This window comes from Patagioenas fasciata, chromosome 3, assembly GCF_037038585.1.
Source record: "Patagioenas fasciata isolate bPatFas1 chromosome 3, bPatFas1.hap1, whole genome shotgun sequence".
Classification (NCBI taxonomy): Eukaryota; Metazoa; Chordata; class Aves; order Columbiformes; family Columbidae; genus Patagioenas; species Patagioenas fasciata.
Genome location: NC_092522.1, coordinates 75,487,263 through 75,503,989, shown reverse-complemented (window position 1 = coordinate 75,503,989; position 16,727 = coordinate 75,487,263). Strand labels below are relative to the sequence as shown.

Here is a 16,727-nt window from a genome sequence, read left to right as displayed (position 1 = left end):
TTTTGGATTTAACTTTTTCAGTTTTCCACCCTGGAAATGTCAGTTTCCACATGCATTCAAAATATTCAAGTATTTTGCTTTTTAATGATTAACATGATTGTGGAGTTTTCCTTAAAGGTAAAAAGAGAAACCAATTTCCTTTAATTTTCCAGGTACTTCCAGCAATGGGCCCGTCTTGGAAATTTCAGTTCAGGGACATTTTCAGAAAATTATAACCCCTTCAAAAAAGAGTGTTGACACCTTACATGTTATTAAACATAACTAAGGTAGTTAGAACCACTCTGATTATTATATTTTTTATGGCAGATGTCAACAAGTGGTGCTATTACCTACAGTGCCCCTGGTCCCTGTACATGTCCAAGTGTTCAGCTTTAGCGACTTCAGGCTCTATGTAAAGGGAGGCATCTCCTTCCAGCAGCTTTGCTTGAGTAACTAGGAGTTTGTTAACAACAGTGTTGCTGTTTCTTGCAAAGCTGCTACATAAGAACTAGGTAGGAGCTTTGAGCTGTGTCTCCCAGAGACAGTGCTGGTTGATTTTTTTTTTACCCAGGAGAGACACATATTCATTCAGGAACAAGTTACATGTGGAATGGGTCTAGATTATTCAACATTAACTTACTTTCAGCTAGGGAAGCAACCACAAGGCTCCAAATAGTTGTAACTCTTCATAAGGAACAGTCACATCCGTGTGCATTCTGTCTGCTTCCATGTGCAAGAGCTGTATACTTTATACCCAGTGACATGTTATATAAAGTTTGAGAGGACTTGAGTTAATTAAAAAAGTTACTCAGGGTCTGTTCAGTTTATAATAAGATCTTTAGAACGACAATGTAAAATCATTCTGTAGAAATCCCAAGGCCTCCACATAAATGAACTCAGTTGATAATATTTATTGACAGAACAGTAGTATGATCTCATTAATATTTGCAAATTTCAGTTACAAGGAAGGCATGAGCATGTTAAGTAGTCATAGTTTTCCATTATGATTGGAACAAACACCAATTTATTAATGTAATCTAATTTTGAGAAAGGTGAAAGTGTGATGCTACTGAGAATATGATAAAGTTGATTACTTTTGCATAGAGGTAATGTTGTTATATTCTTCTTGTGACACTGAAATTCTGTGTCAAGATCTGTGAGAGAGGAAAGGTTAAGAAAGTATAGGTCATTCTTCATATAAGTGAAGAAATGTGATGGATCATTTAACATGACAAAAGCAAGTAATATAGTATTTCATTATTCAGGACTGGAATCTGTTGGATAACAATCACAATTATAGTTCACAAAAAGAGGTACAACTTTATGTGTACTTCCCAAAAGGAAGAAAAAGGCAATGAGATGCCATTTTGAATCTTTTTTTTTTCTCTTTTTTTTTTTTTTTTTTTTCCTCAGCAAGGGTATTCCTAAATGAGGAATGGACATCTAGTCAAGCAGAGTAGTTTGACAGGAGGACTCTGTCCCCATAAGGACCGCAACTCTTGAAAAGGTGTCTAGATGTCAAAAGACGTAATGATTTCTTGATATACTTTTACATCTTCTATACAACTGTATGCTTATATATATTAACAGCACAGTTTGTATACTGAAGTAATGGATTATTTGTGGGGTTGTTTTGTGAAGAATAAAAAGTACTATCATTACTTTCTTATCTGCATTGTTTAGAGCATATTTGTACCAAAATGCTACTGTGGAGAATCAGAACCATCATCTACCTCAACTAACTACCAAAAAAAGTCACCCAGTTCCTAAGAAGCCAATGATTGTAGACCAGGACAAGGAAAAAATAAACCCTCTAAAGCAGACTGTGCCCTCCTTCTACTCAAAGAGCAGAACTGGTGTATTATGCATCACACGTCTAGCACAAAAACAACCATTCAGCCCCAGAAAGAGTAGTTTGCAGATGTCACTGCCAGGCACAGTTTGCTGTCAATCTGAAAACAAGACATGATCTTAGAAGGAGCCAAAGAAGCATGCTAGAAATTCTTTGCTAACTGGCTGAGGGCTGAACACATGCTGAAGCTAATAAGCTTTTTCCAACACAGGGTAGATAAGTAGTTTTTAAACCTTCTTTCTCGAGTTTGCTGGAACACTCAGAAAAGACTGTGACTTATCTGGGAAGTCAAAGAATATCTTTTCCCCTCAGTCAAGGTATGCAAGCAGCCACGCTAGGCTTTTTACTTCATTTTGCCCCTGAAAGGACAACAGTGAAACACATCTGTTTTGGCATCCTTCGTTAGATGTGATAAAAAAAAAAAAAAAAAAGAGGTTGAAACCACAGCCTCATCACCTGTCATGGAAGATGTCACTCTGTCTCATCAGGGTGCATAGTGCAAATAGATCTGGACTCATAGTTCCTTGGAGGGAAGATGAATACATTTGGTGGCAGCTGGTAGAACAAGGAATATATTGGACTCATCTTTCCTTTCCCTCTGGCTCAAAAAGACCTCCTCCCAAAGGAGAACAGCTCCAGCCAAGCTGAGTAAGAGGATATGCTGTGAGATGGGAACTGTTTTCAGCTTTTCAAAGTTTGCTTTCAACACAGAGAAGGTTAGATCTAACATGCCTCTAAGGCTGTCGGCAAGACAGGGTTCAGAGAAACCAGAAAGGTACACTTGCTGAAGGTCTTGCTAAAAACTACCTCTGGGTAGTCTTTATCCCTAACAATCCAACAGAACAGATGGCTAATGGGTTGCAGTCCCTGCCTAGAAGCAGTGGGGTTTATTTTGTGCCCAAAAGCTGGTCCCATTCCATGGCTGGATGCCCGCTGCAGTCTGTGGTTTGGGAAGAGTCTGAGGGCGAGACCAGGGTCAGACTGGCGGCAGTGGTAGAGGACCGGAGGAGGAGCCCAATGAGTTGGGCTGGACAAGCAAGAATCATTGGATTCAATTCCACAGTATAAGAAGCTACAGCAGAAGAAGAAGGTGTAAAACACATGCTGGGAGCATGAGGATCACAGTGATGAGAATCACACAACAGCACAACAGAGCACTGGAAGAAGCAGCAAATACTGGATAAGCTACATATGAAATACTTACATAAATCTTTCTCAAGACAAAGAGGCAGTAACCTTTTTTTTTTTTTCTTTCTATACAAGTAAGGGAATGGATTAAGGTATGCTGTTGTTTGAAAAAAGAGACCTTTAAATTTCACCTTGCCTAATTCCAGATTATAAAAGGATAATTTTGCATATAGGTTTCAAAAAAATCCCACATATTTGAGTAGGCAGTCAACTAGAAAACCAACAACGCAGAATAGTTAATTCAGATGCACATATTAATAATAACAGTAGCACAGAACTCATATAGTTAGCAATCTATGGGCCTTTCACTCACATAATGGAAACTAAAATAACTGCTGGTATATATAAATTCAGAGATTCTTACTCTGCATTTTTATAAATTTCAGTCTGCATATCAGTGTGCTATTAACTGAACTCAGTTTAAAATTCTGTGTGCAGTTTTCAAGATAATTTTTGAAAAGCATGGCCTTCTGAGGATAGTTATTTAAAATTCAGAAGGCTGCCCAGAATATCAGAGTAAATTCAGCATTAGTGTAATTTTTCAACCTGACCCCAGAGGCCTACGAACTAAAATGCCAGCGCATTAAAATGCCTTTTAAGAACCATACTGCACTAAGCGTATGTATGACAGAGTTATACTTTTGAGTTATAAGTGGACAGTATCACTTTTGAAGCAGCAGCCGACACCGTCGGGCTAGAACAATTTTGCTATAGCGTGTGCCAAATGGTTGCAGGACCAGGCTAATAGAGAGGTCTCCATTACCGTAACAGCAGCTTCAAGGTTAGTTCGGGGGGATCAGAGTCAGGCTTGTTGCCCAATGAAAGCAGACAAGAGGAAGATACAATTTTGGCCAGGGTAACAGCTGCATTTTCATAGTTTATAGGAAGCTACTGACACTGGTACCACATTGTCACCAAACGGGTCATGATCTTTCTCCCTGGATGTCTCAACCTAACATCTGTTCAAAGTACCTTTATAACACAGACTGAAATATTTAATAGATGCTTACACTTATTGCCACAAATGATGATGTTTTGGTATTGAGGCAGTCTGCAAAGAGATTTGCAGAGCTAGTTCATAATTCTAGGTCTTTTTCCAATAAATAGGCCAGGTTAAAAAGCCTCATCTTCAAAATAAAGACACTTAAATAAATTTTAAACTTGTGGTAAATTCTGTGTCTACCCCAGATTTGAGACTGGTTACTAGTCCACTTTCCATTAGTAACTATTTGGTAAGAGTTCCTCTTACTCTGGACTTCGTTATTTGTATCCATCAACTGAGAGCTGACATCCCCACACACCAAACTGAAGGGAGAGAAGAGATAAAGGCAGAGTCACCAGAGCCATCACAGCAGGATACAAGGAGCAGGATGCTCTTTAGAACATGAATTATAGTTAGGAGACAGGCTTCAGCCACACACCAAAGAAGCCCCAGGCCTGCTTTGGAGTTATTTATTTAACTATTCCTTTTTAAGTATCACTGATAAAGAAGTTAAACTTTTTAGGACACACTCAGTTCTCTTTAATCATTAAATCCCATACCTAGTGATAAAATGCGTTTATATTTTCGTATGAGTGTGCAATATATATATGTGTTAATATTCAATGTATTTCAATATATATTGAAAAATATATTAAAAATCAATATATACAGGTATATCATGAATAATCATACCATACCTTTCTCAGATTATACCAGGGGTCTTTAAATATCTGTTACTATCCTATTGTTTTGACATATACTTATGGAGTTGCATATTATATATTATATTCCAAGCGTGAAGAATTGTAGGGAACTCGGTGATTTCAATAGGAAAGCAAAGTAAGTGACTTGCATGTCATTCCAACTTTCAAATCAAAGCTGTGCTCAAAATCCTGGTATACTAAAGGTTCAGTTTTCTACAAAATTGTTCACTTCTTTGTTGGTCAGACCAAATAGCTCCTACTGGATAGTGAAACTGATATTTGACTGTTGTCTGTTTATCACTTTCAGATTTTTTTTTTTGTACATTGGATCCATCAGGTTCATTATTTATGTAGTTATGAAATAGTTAAATCAGAGTCCTTGAAACTCCCCTGATATATATCCTAAAAGCGTCACTTAGAGGAAGAAATGTCTAAAAGATTTAGGTCTGTTCTCTCTCCCATTTTGAAACTATAATACCAAAGGTATTAAATCAACACAGCTTGCCAGAGCCCTAACTGAAAGTATTGTCCAGAGAAGGCACTGGGACCTAATGACCTTCTCCCTGAGATTCAGTCTCACCACACACGTGGGGTCACGGCATTTGGAGGCAATTATTTTACCACTGGTAGGAAACTATTCTCTCTCTGCTAGGTGACTTTCCCCCAGGAGTACTTTAATTTATGTACGTAACCCATGAACCACAAAACTGGTACTGAAGGATTACACTGAGAAGCAGAACCTCTCCCAGACTACACTTTTATTTACCCACACCCAGACTGATTTTCACTATTTTTGAAGCTGTGCTGTTCTGCATTGGTGAAAGGATCATAAAGCCCTGCAAAATCTCACCAACAGAATATGAAGAGTAAAGATGACTTGTAGATGTTGCAGAAGATGTAGCAGTGATGCTAAATACCAATAAATAAAAAACAGTGATAAGAACCACTATAAATTAATGTATTTTTCTTTCACAACTAACCAAAATATTATTCTTGTTACACAATTAGTCCACTGTCATAAAATTACTTATTAAAATGTTATCCAGCTACTGTGTGTAAGCATAATTTTCAGTTAGCTGAGAATGCCTATATTTTAAAGCTTAAAGGAGTTTGATTTCTGAGACCGCATCCTAAAAGGTTTGTCATGACTTTTTTTCTGACACACAGAATACTGAACATTCTACCAAATAAGGGTTTTTTTGTCTCTGTTTGCATTCTCTGGCAGAAGTTAGGAATACATCTTTGAGAAGAAGTGCTTGTACTCTTACTTTTCTAAACCAGATTTTTCAATACCTTACAAACTTCTGATTACAAACGCACTGTAAATAGGTAATAGTTCTCCTATAACAGTGATTTCTGGATAAACTGGCCCCAGCATTCAGTGATAAACACAACTACAAATAATGAAAGTATGCAGAAAAGTAGCTAGCATTTTCTAAGACATTTTAGCATGTTTAAATCTTCCACTATTCTCAGAACATTATTGCATATACCACAGTAATGACTGCTTACAAACAAATATGAAGCCCCTTTTACACGATCTGTAAAAACATCATGCTGTGCTGTAGTAACACCACTTAAATCAGTGAAGTTCATTCCTAACGAGTGAAGTGAATAAACATTGCGTATGGATTTGGAGTCATACTGACCTAAATAATACTAAGACTACATCTATGCAAATGAAATAAATAGTGCTAGGGCATGAATCCATGTACTAGAACTGTTTTGTTGTAGTTTGTGTTTTTTTTTTTCCTAAAATATAAAATCTCAGGGCAATCCTTGACACTCTTTTGATCTTGGCTACTTGATGAGCCATCTCCCAGGGGTTTCCCGGGCAGAGTTAGGGCACTAGCCCAGCCTGAGGACCAGTCTCAAGAGGCAGTCTGGCTGCAGCCTGTGCTCGGGGGCTAAGGGAGCTTAACCATATGGAAGTGGCCACGCTTAGCTGGCCTCCAGGCTAGAGGGAGGCCTTGCATCATTCAGTTTATTCATAAAAAACATAGGCAAGGAGAAGAAATGCGGCTGTAATAGAAAAAAAAAAAGTCTAAACAACAACAAACGTTCACAATTAGTCTCCCAACAGTAAACATTCCCCATTAGTCTCTCATTATTACTGGAATAAAGGAGACAAACCCTGACAAATCTGTTCTATTGTGTCCCTGAGGGATAAACAGAAGTGAGTGGCCAGCTTCTGCCTACCACTGTGCTGGGGATTTACACTGTGCTTTCCATATTGATCCAGTGCACCGGTGCTGATAGACCTCTGAGTCCTGAAGCAAGCTGTTTCCTCCATAAGCACTACTTACTGATACATGTCAAGTCACATAAACAACACATATTCAACTTAAATTCCTGAAACAGTAAACTAAGTAAAATAGATTTATTTTCAGTTGGCTACTAAGTGTCTTTTTAACATACAACCTGAGCCTAAATGCAGTTTGGTCAGAGGACATTTTCCTTTTAAAGTTATTAAAAAGAAACACCTGGTTTCCCACTATTTTCTTTAGTTATGGCAAAGAGATACTTCCCTCTTTCTGTTATCGTCTGAAGTCTGCCTCACTGCATGAGCTGTATTCAGTATTAAATAATAAGTAACCCTCAACTACTAAGTGCCTTTCCAAGAAAGCACCTGATTACCTTTCCAATACTTCTACTTTATCCAAAAGACTGAAAACATGATCTACCCAATGGTGTGTTCTCTAGAACTGGGTAAAAAGATTTCTCCCACTAGGAAAAATGTTTGAAGCTTTTGAAATTCTTCTTGAAAATTGCAAAAGGAAGTTAAAATCTGAACAGTTTAGAAAGTAAAACATTTCGATTAGGGACAAATCAAGAGTCTTGAGTCAATATTTTGGAGATTTTTTTTCTTTTTTTTTTTTTATTTTCTATCAAAAATCACCCAATAGATGGTAAGAAAAAAAATGGATCTTTAAATACATATCTGATCACAGCACACAGAAAATGTATGAAAACATGTCTTTTCTACAGACAGTTTTGATTTCAAGGAACTTGTATGCCTGAAAAATATAAATTTCAAAGAAATTTCAACCAACTTCAAGTTTTCCATGAGAACTGACTGAAACATCTTCTAAGACAAGATTTTTTTTTAATGAAAAGTTTTGATCCATTCTGACGTGACATTAAAAATAGATTTTTAAAATTTAATACAAAATATTTTCAAGGCAGTTAATAAAGAAGCATTAATCAGATATATTTACTTTGTGTAAAAGAGCAAATTGTTTGGAAGTTTAAAAATATTTTTATCCTTTTTTTTCTTTCTCTTTTTCTTGATGAAACTCTTGCATGCTTCTCCAACAAGAAAAGCAGAAAAGTGACATATCTTTGAGAAACTTCTATGCTATTTGGTTCTGAAACAAAGCAAAAATTTCCAGTTTGCTTTGTTACAGAAGAAGGAAATTGGCAAATCTGAATGACAGATACATCTTATTCAATCCATTTTTGTTAAAGCAAATAATTCCTATTCAGGGATAATACTGGTAAGTAATATTTCTGTCATGAAATTAATCTTCTGTTATTTCTTGCTGTTAAGTTGTGTAAGGTGCAGGTATACAAAAATGTCTCTGAAGCATCTACACCATCAATAGTCTCTTTGATAGCCTCCAGGAGAGAAGCAAAGGCAGTTACAACACTGCAGGTCTGACACATAAGGAGGAAAGAGCTCCTGATTCATGTTCACCTGGATCTACCTTACTAGCAGCCAGGGAGCAGTCCTGGAGAAACTGCTGGGAAAGCAACCACAGAAATGAAAGATGTTCTTAGATAGATCTGAATGAAAGCCTGGGTTTCCATTTTCTGCAGTTGCACAATTCACCTTCTTGAAGCCTGGGTTGTTTGGCCTTGGTTCTATATCTGAAGGAAACTAAATTCATTCTTAGGTCAGAAACCATTGAATCTAGGATACTGAAAGACAGGTTAGCAATGTCAGTTGTAGCTGGAATTATTTGGTACATGCAAACTGAGAACTTGGAATCAAAAATGAATTTTCTCTAATTCTCCTCAACTCTTTTCTACCTCTGAGTAAAAACTCTGTGATTGGTTAAAAGCTTATCAGTCATATTTTCAATTTCAGCATTATTTACCAAAAAGATTATAATAGATTATTTTAGCCAGATTGTGCATCACCATTCAGGAATGTAATTTTCCACTAGAAGATAAATAAAAGTATGTTGTTTGGCTATACCAATAGACTCCACATTTATCGACTTTTTTCCTACTGCAAATCTGTTTTACTTTACATTGGAGATTAATCCTTTTACAAGAGTCACGAATGTGAAATTATAAATAGGAAGGATTTGCTGCCACCTCTGACATTATTTATACTTATGCAGCAGTTACAAACATGAGGACATACAACAACAAATTATCTGAAATGATTTTCCCCAAATCTTACTTCTGATATGCCAAAGTTATCTCCACTCATTCCAATCAGCTGCCTTTTCAGCATCTAAAGTTGATATTTAAAACATGGTACATATAAATAACATTGTGCTGTATTAAATACTCCTCTGCTCTACTGTCATCTTCCATCTTCCTGAAGCTCCACATTACATTCACTGCTAATCTTTCCTAGTTCTTCAATGTAAGACTATAGTCGTTTTTTCAAGTCTTAACAGGAGGATCTTGACTATGATTTTAGATGACACTAGCCTGTAGCTGGTAAAACATCTTTCAGATTCATGTCTTCTCAGGACATAATGCAACATTGGCTTCAGACACTGAAGTGAGGATTCTTTTTTTTTTTACCCTTTTTCAGGATTCAGGTTTTTTTGTGTGTGGTGTTTTTTTTTTTTGGTTTTTTTTTTTTTTTTTTTTTGGCAGCCCTGGCTATTATTTATAGCTTTGGGTTTAAAACATTCTGCAGGAGAACCATTGGACCCTGCTGTTTTACCTTCAGGAAACAGTTTAACCACTCTCAGCTATTTATTGTGCTGTCATATATTCCTCTGTAATTTCATAGGCAGAAAGGAAGAACAACCAACAAATCCCTGCTGGGGTAAGGAAACAAGACAGTAACAAAGTAGGTAATTATAGAGATCTTGATATTAGGGAAAAAAAATAATAAATATGTACATGTATACACAAATAAATGTGTATACAAATACGCGTAAAATCTCCTAAGGCTATTTGGATTTCCAACATTGGAAATGGTTGTTTTTTGGCTTTTGTCTTCTTTTCAAGCTCCCATCTTATCGTTACATCAGCTTTAGTTATTTCTCTCATGGCCAGAACTTGTTAGGTAACACAACTTTCATGATATTATTTTTAACCTCAGTTGCATTTATGTTTTACTTACGTTTTAAGAGCATTTCATGAAAGAGTGTATTTTTCCTCCCTTAAAAAAACCCAACAATACACATCCTTACATACTTCTACTTCATTTTGCCATGTCTTCACCATTTCCAACTTTTTAAATAGATTCATTTAGGTTTTTGCTAAACTCAGTTGTGTCTGTATATCTGGAAAAAGTCGTACCTTCTGGAGTCAATAGTATATGGTAACAGAAAAAGCCAAAACCAAACCTGCCTGCACAGAAGACAGGATCCAGTGTAAATCTGTTTCCACTGATGTAAACTGACTTGTCTCCCATGAGATGCCAGTTTTCTAATGCTGTCATCACAACAGCAATGCCAGGTTGCAAAGGGAGGTTTTGATGTAAGTTGAAAGTCCATCAGCTAGTATAGAAAGTTTACATGTTGCTGAGCAAGCTTAAGTAGTTGTTACGAAGCACAAATCCCTTACTCATTGGCTCAGTTTCCACTTAATTCTACATATGATTAAACCATTGCTATTAAAATCATCTTCATATAGTTGTAAAGAAGAATGGCATATATATATATGTAAAAATTGGTTTATGAAGTCCTCCTACCAAACATTTTTGGTATTTGCAGGCTTTTTTTAGCAATTTGTGCTGTAATATAAAATCCTGTCATTCCTTGGTAGACCCTGAATCCACGTCTGCTGTAATATGGTCTAATAGTTTTATTTATGACAGTCCTTTGGAGACTCCAGAAACTGTGTGCAGCCAAGATTGTTTGAGCCATTATAATACAAGATTGTATTACAGTGGTTTGAATGGATAAAAGTTCTTTCATCTCCAAAAGAGAAACAGATTGATAGACACTGTTCTGTAACATATTAGGACAAATGTGTTACTTCAATCCCCCAGACAGAAGGCTGTATTTTCTCAAACAACACTGTTGCAAGCAATAAGATGCATAAGGACTAAAGATAGTAGTGCATAAAAAGTACAGGAATTACCTTTTTTTTTTTTTCTTTCCCCAGTGTGAAATATTCTACATGAACTCAGGTACCTTAAAAAAGCCTCAAAAATGTTTGGGCATATTCAACAATTTAAATATGGGAGCATCCCTTCAATCTTTCTCCTTGAAAAATGACTGGCTTTTACAAAATTGGATGTTAGTTCCTGACATTATATTTGGAGTTCTCTTTGTGGTAGTCCATTATAAACTTCACCCTTCACATCTTATCTATAAAAGTTAATTTTGATTAGCAACATCAAAAATTACAGCTATGCAACTCTTTCTAAAACAGTTAATAGCTTGAAGGTCTTCTAAAGTAGACCAAAGAAAAAGAAACAAACAAAAAAGTAGAAGCATTTAAAGTTTTTTGCCCTGGAAGTTAAAAATTAAAATTGTCTAATGCTGACAATATTTCATAACTTCAGGTTTAGACACTTGAACAAACTTGGGAAAATTATTACTATTCATGGTCATTGATCATGAAAGAATCTTTGTTCAACAAAACAAGTGATTAGGTCCCTTTGAGGTCAGCACATGCTTTAAGACTAATATTTATTTAAGGGTTTTGCTGATGTGAATCTTTCTGCAATTACCATTTCATCTGATTGTGTTAACAATGCACAGCAATGCTTGTTTGTTTAGGAAGAAACTTTGTGCAGACTTGTAATACTTGAGAAGGTGTGCAGAGCTAATAGCATTTATGTAACAGGAAAGAATACTATTAAGTGTTATTTCTGAGCTGGGCAAAACAAGTGCATAAATAACAGAGAAAAACATAATATTGGTAGCGAATGGTGTGTGTCCATTTGCCTTAAAAGATTCAAAGTTCTGTTCTTGATTTTTTTTTTTTTTTAATTTGCATGCTTTTGTATTCTGAACTCAAACTAAACTAAACTAGTTTTTCCTGTATATCCATCTTCATTTCATTTAGTCAGTAGCATATCATTTCAATCTGCATGCTTTTCTAGGGAAGATCATATTGTCAAAGAAATGTCCTGACTGAAGAGAAAATTGAACACACACACACACACACACACACACACACACACACACACACACACACACACGCACGCACGCACGCACACACACACAGACACACACAGACACAGACAGACAGACAGACAGACAGACAGACACACACACACACACACACACACAGGAGAACAAAGTGCGGTTGAGACTAGACATAGGCCAGTAATTGATATTTTAAGTTGCATGTGACACTCTTTCCTTTTTCTGTTGCACTGCATTTAGATATTGTATGGCTCTCCAGACAGGCAATGCATAATTTTACATACCATCTGCTTTACATGCCAGGTTCCATATGTACAGTGTATAACCTAAAACCAATATTTTGATTGATCTGAGCTACAGTGGAAGTTTTTGTTCTTAAATTGCTGGATAGAAGAATACAGTCCTAAATAAATTAACTGAGAAATGTGTTCTCGGATTAACAATCAAATTTATTTTGAAAAAGTTTTTAAAGGTGTAATAATTACAAAATTCAGGTGACTTTCAACAATCCCACTAGAATTGTGTCCTAGATTCAAAGAGACTGGTAAACACTTGCTACCATTCACTTAACAACCACAGCAATACAACAGCATAAATGGGTTTCAGAACCAGGCAAGGGAGAGCAAATTTGCAATAGACTAGAAAAAGGTATATCTGAATGAAGATAAATAAACAGCACTTATTCTTCAAAACAGTATTAGGTTTATAAAGATGCTAAAAATGAGTAATGGATATCCAGCATAATCTCCCAGAGTCTTCTAACACTTCATTTTCTGGTTTATTTCAACCCCAAATGAACTCAAATTTTACATACTCTCCAGTCACAGGGAAGCCTAAAAAACCTAACTTTCCATTTTGGAGATGCTGTTCACAAGAACATCTTCCTGCATTTACATATGCACGTATGAAGAATAACTATTGGAACACCAACATGAAAAGAATACAGACTTTCAAACCAGTGGTTCTCAGGACAAAACTGAAGATTTATGCAAATATATATCCTCACTTTTATAATTGCTGACTCTCTTCATCCAAGCAAGCAAAAAGGATTAAGCATTACTTTCAACCTTAAAAAAAACTGCCACCACCTCTCCCCAAAACAACATAATCCAAATTCTTAATATGGAAATAATTACCATATTCTTCACATTTGACTTGAATTGGGAGAATTATCAACAAAAATAGATGTGGCATTACAATGTGCTAGTAAACGTCAGTGTGGAGAATATAGAAAGCAACAAAACATCTCAAAGAAAATTTTTCTCCATGCAAAGTTCCATAAAATCACAGAATCACAGAATCACAGAATATTAGGGATTGGAAGGGACCTCAAAAGATCATCTAGAAAATATGTATCCTCCAGCTCCATTTATGCCAGATGAGAAAATAAACATTTGAATTCACAGGGAAATGAGAAAGAAACCTGTAATATGACATTTTAAAAAGGAGGTTTCTGTCTTCTCTATGTAATTGCAAGGAGAGAAGAGAAAACCAGTGAAGCACTTGTCCATTTTAAAGTGCTTTTTTTTCCCATTGTAACATGAATGTCTTAATCTGTTCACAGTTAAATATCAGTGGCACATACAGTTCAATTCAATGACAATTCTACCAGATGCTTACAAATAAAGGTGAATAAGAGATGCAGCACATCAAACTTTTTTATACTTGCTCATCAGCACACACTTGTGCTTAGAAGGGAAACAGTATTGTTGGACCATAACTGAGAATGGTTATTTTTCTTATCAATGTAATAGTCACATTCTTAATGGAGTATGAGTGTAATTATGATACTTGTCAAGTTGTTGACCACATGCAACATTTTCAATGTTCTTTCAACACTCAGATTTCACACTTTCCTTTTTAAGGCATTCCAAGTAATTGAAAGTGGTTAGTCAGGTTGCAGGAGTAAAATTAGCTTTTGCCATTTGAATATCAATAATTTTCTTTGATGTTTGATTATATATCAGGCTTCTCCCAATCTAAATACTGGACTGAACAGAGGATGTTCTGTGAACTAGAACTTCCATTTGCTAATGGATTTTTTTTGCATAAAATCTTCCCCATAGTCCATATAAATATGGGGCTTTTAATTATTAATCAGAAGTATTTTTTAATATTTGTATCTGTGTTGTGAAAGAGTTCTTAAAACAGGATCAGAAATTGACATGCATTTAGATTTTTGTCCTTTCTAGGGGGAGGCTGTATATGAGTTAAATGCTTATGCAACACCTCTCCTTACCAACTGTACTACATTTCTCTTGTTACTTCTCTTTTGAACCTTTCTGGGCCTGATCCACAGGCCACTGAAGTTAATGGGAGCCCATCCAATTCTCTCATTGGTCTCCCTCTGCTTCAAACTCTTTAGTGAGGAAAAAAAAAAAAAAAATATATATATATATATATATATACAGCACTGGATAATAATGTAGTAATACTTTACAATGTTTGTGGGTAAGACAATGGGCTTCAGTCCACCTTGATATCAAACATGTCATGAAATCATTCCAATATTTCTCCACTGCAAAGTGAGAATGAAAATCTAGAAGACATTTCTGACACAGTGCAACTAAACCTCTTTCGTTAAAAAGATATCTTTTAAAAATGAAGTTTCTTTTATACGTCTCTCACTTTGCCATCTCTCAGATTTCTGCCCAGTCCCTTTCATTGAAAAAGTATTCAGTATTGGCCAGAACCTTCTTCCTCTGAAGTCAATTGGGAGTTTTGCCATTGACTTTAATAGGAGAGTTATCACACCCAGGATGAGAAACACAGTGAGCAAAGATACCATTGTCAAAGTAGACATTGTAAAAGTAAGAAAAATATTTAAATTATGTAGAAAAATCCACTTAAAAATCTCCAGCAATAGTTAGCTTTTATATACTTTTCCCACAAATCGCACCAGGCAGCCTCGAAGAATAAAAAGCCCCTTGCCCGACGTCCCTGGCATTTGTTAGCTGGAGTTGAACCCCAGCCTGAGAGGAGTCAGTCGTGCGCAAACCCCAGCTAAGCAGAGCCACGCACTAATTTGATAGCAAACATTTTGCAAACATTAAGCCTTCCCTAAGGGACCAGTGTTTTGCCACCGGAGCCCGCTGTAGCGCACGGGAGGGAGCAGTCGGGACGGGGAGCTGGGAGGGAAGCTGCGGGCACTCTCTCGCCACGCTGCCGGGCACCGGCCGGGGCTCCACTGTCCTCCCCGCGCAGCGGCGCGCCCCGGCGCGCACACCCTGGCTGCTCCCCTCCGCAGGTGAGGTGCCCAGCAGAACTCCCTCTCTCCCCCGGACAGCGGCACCGCGGCTCCTGAAGCATCAGACCTAGGCGGCAGCCCCCCAGGAGGTCGACAAAACCGAGCGGGGAGAAGCAAGGCACAGTCCCCGGGTCACCGTCCACTGCCCGCCCTAGCCCCAGGAGGGCGCGGAGCCGCCGAGGAGGGAGCCCCCAGCACGGCAGGGCACCCTCCACACCTTACCCGTCCCCGGGGGACCCCGGCCAGGCGCGGAGCCCCATACTCACCGCCGTGCTGCAGGCAGAAACCCGCAGCGCAGGCGAAGTGCCCCCGCCCCGGCCGGTGCCCGCTGCGGTGCACAGACCCCGTCCCCCGGCGCCCACATCCAAGCCCCGGCCACGCAGCTAAAAGTCCTTCTGAGGTGCACCCAGAGAGCCTCTCCGCCTCCTGCCTCGGATCGCTGTCATCTCCCCTCCCCTCGCCCCCCCGCCCCGCGCCACCCCCCGGCGGGCGGCAGCATTATAAAGCGGTCCCTAACCTGTCAGATCACGCACCGGCAGAGGTGCCGGTCCTCGCCACTACTTACCGGGCATCCTTCAGAGCGGCAAGCGGGAGGGAGCCAGGGAGGAGGAGGAGAGAGGGAGGGAGGGACGGAGGGAAGGAAGGAAGGAATGGAAGGAGGGGGCTTCTGGCGGGCTGCGCGGCGCTGTGCTGCGCTGTTCGGCAGCCTGGGAAGCTCGGCGGAGCGCTGCGAGTGAGTGCCTCCGTGCGTGTATGCGCGTTGCTGGACACAAACGAGCGGAGACTCAGGCGCCGAGGGGCGGCAGGAAGTGGCGGGGGAATTCAGGGGGCGCAGTCCGCGCAGCGCGGTGCGGCCAGGTGCGGCCCAGTGCAACCTCGGCCCCGCGGTTCCCCGGTGCCCCCCGCGCCCCGCCACCGCGGCGAGAGCTGCCGGGGAAGGGATTGGGGGGAGGCGCGCATCTTCCCTGGTGGCAGACGCACAGCGAGCGGGGGATGGGGGGCAGCGGGAAGGAGGGATTAAAAATAATGATAATAAAAAAGCCCAATCACCAGGAAAGGAAAGGAAAAAAAAAAACAACAGCAAAACTCTGTTTTTACTTCCCGGCCGAGGTTTGAGGCCCCTGCCCCAAAGCTGCGGTCCCGCGGCAGCGGCGCGCTCCCGCCGCGCCCGGAGCCGCCACCGCCCGCGGTGCAGCACGACAGCAGCTGCCGCTGCCGGTAGCTCCCAGTTGAGAGCCGGAGCCTCTCCCCGCGCACGCAGGAGCACTCCCTCCCTCCCTCTCTGCCTCCCTTCTTCCCTCCCTCTCTAGCAGCCCGCTGAGGCGGGCAGCGCAGGCAGGTGCTGCTGGCTCGCCCTGCGGCCGAGAAAAGGGCAGGGCAGGGCCCTCCGCCGGCGCTGCGCTGAGCGCAGCGGTTTCACCGCTGGCAGCGGTCGGGCTCCCCTAAACACTGGGGCGGCGTTGGGAGGCTGCACCGGCCG

General features: G+C 39.4%; 1 protein-coding gene across 4 annotated transcripts in view; it reads right to left on the bottom strand.

Moving 5' to 3' along the window:
* HS3ST5 (heparan sulfate-glucosamine 3-sulfotransferase 5) overlaps positions 1-16,466 on the bottom strand; it is a 187,528-nt gene extending 171,062 nt beyond the window's left edge. For 3 of the 4 annotated variants that reach the window (XM_071806618.1, XM_071806617.1, XM_065834716.2), the window contains exon 1: positions 15,514-15,641. The gene's annotated coding sequence lies outside the window, so the exon portion shown is untranslated. Of the gene's footprint in view, positions 1-15,513; positions 15,642-15,812 lie in introns of those variants that run through there. The other variant, XM_065834717.2, reaches the window with a different exon arrangement.
* Between the last annotated feature and the right edge of the window lie 261 nt (positions 16,467-16,727).